Below are 6,133 nucleotides of genomic sequence, written 5' to 3'. Positions count from 1 at the left end.
ATGTAAATAATCAAAATAAGGGTTTTTTTTCTTGATTTATTCTAAGGGACTGAAAGGGATTGAAAAGGGAGTGAATATCTTTCTCAGTCTGTGAGAGACGTCAGGGTGCCCCCTCTAAGATCATCTGGCATCTCTCCATAACTAAGAAAGCCACACTTTAAGAAATACAGGGAGAGAGCCTGGTAAGAACAAGGTATATCAACTTCCTGGGACTGTTGTAACAAAAAGTAGGTGACTTTAAACAACAGAAATTTATCATCCCAGAGTTCTGCAAGCCACTAATCCAAATTCAGGGTATCAGCAGGGCTATGTTCTCTTCAAAGGCTCTATGGGAAGATATTTTCTTGTCTCTCGGCTTCTGACAGCCAGGCATTTCTTGGCTTGCAGCTGCATCTTCACATGGCCATTGTCCCTCTCTCTCTTTCTGTGTCTCTCCTCCTCCGTTAGGACACCACTCAGGTTGGGTAAGGATCTGCCCTATTTGGGTATGAACTCAAGTTAACTTCACACAGTACATGAGTTTAGGACTTCAACATAATGAGGCGGGGGGCTGGGGGGGCACAATTCAATCTATTACACAAGGTCAAGATTGATGGTTCAAATCCTAAACTTTCTAGATACTTCATACAGATTTAAAAAAAAAAATTAATTTCTTATCAGACTTTGAGATGACCCAGCCCAGCCTTATAAGACAACCTCAGGGTTGGAGTGGAGCCAGTTCAGCACTTATTACATGAGGTATGAGAAATTTTATCTTTCCACGGCCCTGTAGTCTGCGCCTGTTTTTTCATTGTCTTTCTATGTGCTTTTCTCTCACCATGTTCATTGCAAGTTAATCTGCTGTTCAATGTACAAAAGCTAGTATATTAGAGTCAAGGAAACTTTAGGATATATATTTAATGCAATTAATATGATTTGGCAAAAATATAAAGTTTGGAATTTGCTGTTTTTTCCTAGTTCACTTATATCCTTCACTAAGCTGAGGCCAGAGCAGTGTTTATTTTTGTTTGTTTTTGTGCTTGTTTTTCTCCTTAATTTGATCATTTAACATTTAAGATCCATTTTGTTTGTCTCCAAAGTCTGTCTCTGTTCAACCCACAACCACATTTTTCGAAACAAATGACAAAAGTTGAGAAAATTAAATATATTAAAAAAAAAAATTTTTTTTTTCTTCAAATCATACCAGGACATGGGTCAATTTCATATTACTTCACTGAACTTGATTCTTTTCATCTTCCAAGGCTTAGCTCAAAAAACATGTTCTTTTTTCTCTCTAATAAGCACTTTACTTATTTATTTGTAACAGTATTTACCTAATTTTGTCCTCTTTTGTTTTTAGTAGTGGTTCAGTTATTTTTCATTTCTGTATTCCACCATGATGCCTATCAGAGTGGTTTGAAATTAAAAACTAAATTAAAAATGTGCTGATAAGTTTATAAAAGAGTAAGCCAAATGTGGTTATATTCAAACAAATCTCTGTTAAAACTCTTCAAAACAATATATTGATTTTTGTAAGAAGCATGTGCCCACTGTTTTTCACATAAGAATATATTGAATCCCTTGTGAAAATGAGCTTTGAAAGTACACAATTTAGGAGACTAACTTTGTATTTTAAAAGCCAATGTATACAAGGTTTTGTATTGTATACATAATATAGTTTATATAAACCCAGTGCCATCGAGCCGATTCTGACTCATAGCGACCCTATAGGGCAGAGTAGAACTGCCCCATAGAGTTTACAAGGAGCACCTGGTGGATTCGAACTGCTGACCCTTTGGTTAGCAGCCATAGCACTTAACCACTATGCCACCAGGGTTTTTCTATGTATATAGTAATATAGTATGCACAGTATGTATATAAAAAGATAGTGTAGTATTCTGTATACAAAGAGGAAACCCTGGTTGCATAGTGGTGAAATGCTATGGCTGCTAACCAAAAGGTCAGCAGTTTGAATCCACCAGGTACTCCTTGGAAACTCTATGGGGCAGTTCTACTCAGTCCTATAGGGTTGCTATGTGTTGGGATCCACTAGACGACAGTGGGTTTGTTTTTTTGTTTTTGGTATACAAAGACATGGAACCCCTGGATAGTGCAAATGGGCAGGCACTTGACTACTAGCTGAAAGGCTGGTGGTTCGAACCCACCCAGAAGCACCTCAGGAGATAGGCTTGGCGATCTGCTTTCGAAAGGTCACAGCCTTGAAAACCCTATGAAACAGTTCTACTCTACAAAAATGGGGTCGTTATGAGTCAGGATCATCTCACCTGCAACAAACAACAACAAAAGCATACAAAGATACTGTCCAAGAAGAATGGAGAAAAGTCGTAGGTATATCCTTGTTTCATTTCATAGAATTTATATAGCACTGACATAATTTATTTGATGAAAATACTTATTTTTTATAAATTAAAACTAACAAAGCTATCTATGTCGCAGAATGGCAACATATTCAGATGTGGAGACTACAGTTTTTAGAGTCATTTTATAAACGCTGAATTAACAAACTATCTCAAGTGTTTATCTTTTTGACCTAGCTGTAATTTACTTCTAAGATACGAACCTAAGCTAATCATTCTTCATGCATTTATTGTTTTAAAAACATATATGAAATGGAGAATTATTTCCATATTGGAATTTTAATCAATTACAGATGTTCTATTTTATAATTTATGTATTTATTAGGCAAATTTTTAATTTGTTTTCGTGCGTCAGGCTCTTTAAGTACACAATGATTAATCCACTTTTGTTCCTTCTGTTCAGTTAAGGCACTTCTGATTTCAAGTAAAAGAAACTCTTCAAGCCAGCTAAATAATGGAACGGGTAGTGGAGAAGGAGTAGGGGGAGGGATTATTGAAATTCAGAATAAAACCAAGGACAGAAAACGTGTGTCAGTTTGTAGCTCTGTGGTGTTGTCTTGAATGTTGCTATGATGCTGAAAGCTATGCCACTAGTATTTCAAATATAGAGTAGGAAGAAAGGTCTGGCCACCTACTTCTGAAAACTAACCGATGAAAACCCTATGGTTATCACAACAGAATAAGGCTCAGTATGGTGCCAGAAGATGAGCTCCCTGAGCCGAAAGGAAGGAGCCCTGGTGGCAGTGGTTAAGTGCTGGCTGCTAACTGAAAGGTGGGCAGTTGGAACCCAGTCACTGCTTTTCTGGGAAAAAAAGATGCGGAAGTCTACTTGCATAAAGATTACAGCCTTGGAAACCCTATGGGGCAATTCTACTCATTCCTTAGGGTCACTATCAGTCAGAATTGACTCAATATCAATGGGTTTGGTTTTTTTTGGAAATTGAAAGGCAGCAGCGGCTTGAGCATGCAGGCGATCAAGAGGATGGCACAAGGCCAGACAGCATTTTGCTCTGTTGTCTATGAGGTGCCACGTGTCGGAGCCAGCCGGACAGCATTAACGACAGCAACAACCATCGGGAGTCCCGGCTCTTCTCTCTTAGGGGTGGTTTCTCTACCTGGCTCTGAACTTCTGATTTCATATTGAACAAATAACCCAGCAATACCATTTACTTCATGGAAAATCTTGATCTATTCTTTGCTTTTGCTCTTGCTGTTGTCTCAGTTTTGCAGATTGAAAACTTTCCAAGGAGAAATCTGATTGTCTCAGTTGACTTTTCCAAACAAACGAACAAAAACAAACCTGTTGCCGTGGAGTCGATTCTGACTCATAGTGACCCTATAGCACAGACTAGAACTGCTCCATAGAGTTTCCAAGGAGCACCTGGTAAATTTGAACTGCCAACCTTTTGGTTAGCAGCCATAGATCTTAACCACTAAGCCACCAGGGTTTCAAACCAGGCCTTGTAAACCATAGGTCAAACCCATCAGTTGACCACCCCTGAGCAGTGTTTAGAATAATGACTTCTTTTTTGCTCAGGAAGGCCTGGGGGAGAGCAGGATCTCTTTAAAGAGTACAAGCAGGGTAAGCAACATCTGGGATTCCTCGTAAAATTCCCTCCAAAAGCTTATGGTTTTGTTGTGGCAGATAAGCACATTATTCAAAGTCTTCCTAGTATATTCAGAGGTTATTGCTGTTGGATGCTGTCGAGTTGGTTCTGACTCATAGTGACCCTGTGTATAAGAGAATGAAACACTGCCCAGTCCTACTCCATCTGCATGATCGTTGTTAACGCTTGAGCCCATTGTTGTAGCCACTGTGTCAATCCATCTTCTGGAGGGTCTTCCTCTTTTTTGCTGACCATCTACTTTACCAAGCATGATGTCCTTCTCCAGGAACTGGTCCCTCCTGATTACTATCACCCTCAAAACATTCCCTCATTAACCTTTCCAATAATTCCCAGCCTCACACCCCGAGAAGCCACCTTTATTCTAAATTTTCCATCAGGTTTAATAATACTCTAATCATAGTATTTTCAGTTTTAAGAAATTTTTTCATAATGCTGTAATCATAGTATGGAGCCCTGGTAGTGCAGTGTTTAAGAGCTACAGCTGCTCGTCAACATGTCGGCAGTTCAAATCCACCAATCCCTCCTTGGAAACCCTGTGGGAAGTTCTACTCTGTCCTATAGAGTCTCTATGAGTTGGAATCGACTCCACAGCAAAAGAGTTTTTTTGTTTTTTTTTTTAGTTTTGATCGTACTTTTATTTGAGAAAACACAGTTAGACTTCAGTAATAAGAACAATAAATAATATACGCTATTTGCTGTTCAATCAGCTCTGACTCTTGTAGACCCCACGTGTGTCAGAGTAGAACTGTGCTCCATAAGGTTTTTAATGGCTCCATAAGGTTTTCAGAAACAGGTTGCCAGGCCTTTCTTCTGATGCACTTCTGGGTGGATTCAAACCATCAAACTTTCAGTTAGCAGCTGAGTACATTAACTGTTTGCACCACGCAGAGACATAATAGTATTTTACAGGACACAAGAATCTTCTAGGCCATACACTATCTGATTTGACTCTCCTGGCAACCTTATTTCACAGATGAAGAAACAAAAGTTGTTTAAAAAATCCACTGCCCTCGAGTCGATTCCGACTCATAGTGACCCTGTAGGACAGAGTAGAACTGCCCCATAGAGTTGTTAAGGGTGGAAGAAAAACACATTTTAGGGTAGACTAGACTGAATCCAAGGTTTGCAAACCCCAGAGCCAATGCTCTTCGCATTATTTCACACAGCGTGATTCTAACTTTATTGATGGTGAACTGAGAATGCTCAGGCTGGCCATAAAACCTGGGAACATAATAATGTTTCATTTTTTGTGTGTGTGTGTGGTGAAAAAATTTATATTTAGAATTAGCCAGCTGGACTCAGTCGATATGATCCCAATTTTGTTGGCAACATCCAAAGCATCATAGTCAGGAGCCAGTCGAACATATGCCTTCTTCTCTCCATCGGGTCTAATCAAGGCGTTGACCTTGGCCACATCAATGTCATAGAGCTTCTTCACAGCCTGTTTGATCTGGTGCTTGTTGGCCTTGATGTCCACAATGAACACAAGTGTGTTGTTATCTTCTATCTTCTTCATGGCTGACTCAGTGGTCAGAGGGAACTTGATGGTGGCATAGTGGTCCAGCTTGTTTCTCCTGGGGGCGCTCTTCCGAGGATATTTGGGCTGCCTTCGCAGCCTCGGTGTCTTGGGCCGCTGGAAGGCGGGTGAAATGCGGATCTTCTTTTTTTTTGTGGCTATGGACGCCTTTCAGCGCTGCCTTCTTCGCCTTAAACGCCTTTGCTTTGGCTTCAGTTTTGGGAGGCGCAGAGGCTTCCTTCTTAGTTTTCGGTGCCATCTTCGTAAAAAAGGCTCATTTTTTAAAATAAAATGAATTTTTTTTTTCTTCTGGGTTATGCTAAAAATGAAGTTTCATTCAATGAAAATGTGAGATATATATATATATATATATAAACATCTGAGGCAATATATCAAAGATGCGTGCCCAGGGGGTGATGGAAACACTATGTGGATGCACTGTGTTCACTACGATTTTGCATAGCACCTCGGTTCTGCATTTCTAGTAAGGGACAACCCACTGAACATACCGTGTAGTATCATGGATATGTCATGCATTGTAATGTAATATCGATAATTTTTATGTATCTTGCACCTTTTTCCAAATGTCATGGCAACTCTAGGATTTATCATTTTACCTAATAGAAAAACAT

At 39.5% G+C, this 6,133-nt stretch overlaps 1 pseudogene; it reads right to left on the bottom strand.

The window, feature by feature from the left end:
• Positions 1-5,243: 5,243 nt before the first annotated feature.
• Positions 5,244-5,760, bottom strand: LOC126066399 (60S ribosomal protein L23a-like; annotated as a pseudogene).
• Positions 5,761-6,133: the final 373 nt, after the last annotated feature.

The sequence above is a fragment of the Elephas maximus genome, chromosome 23 (genome assembly GCF_024166365.1).
Source record: "Elephas maximus indicus isolate mEleMax1 chromosome 23, mEleMax1 primary haplotype, whole genome shotgun sequence".
Taxonomy (NCBI): Eukaryota; Metazoa; Chordata; class Mammalia; order Proboscidea; family Elephantidae; genus Elephas; species Elephas maximus.
Note: the sequence above shows the minus strand (reverse complement) of the source record. Positions and strands in the feature narration are given on the sequence as shown.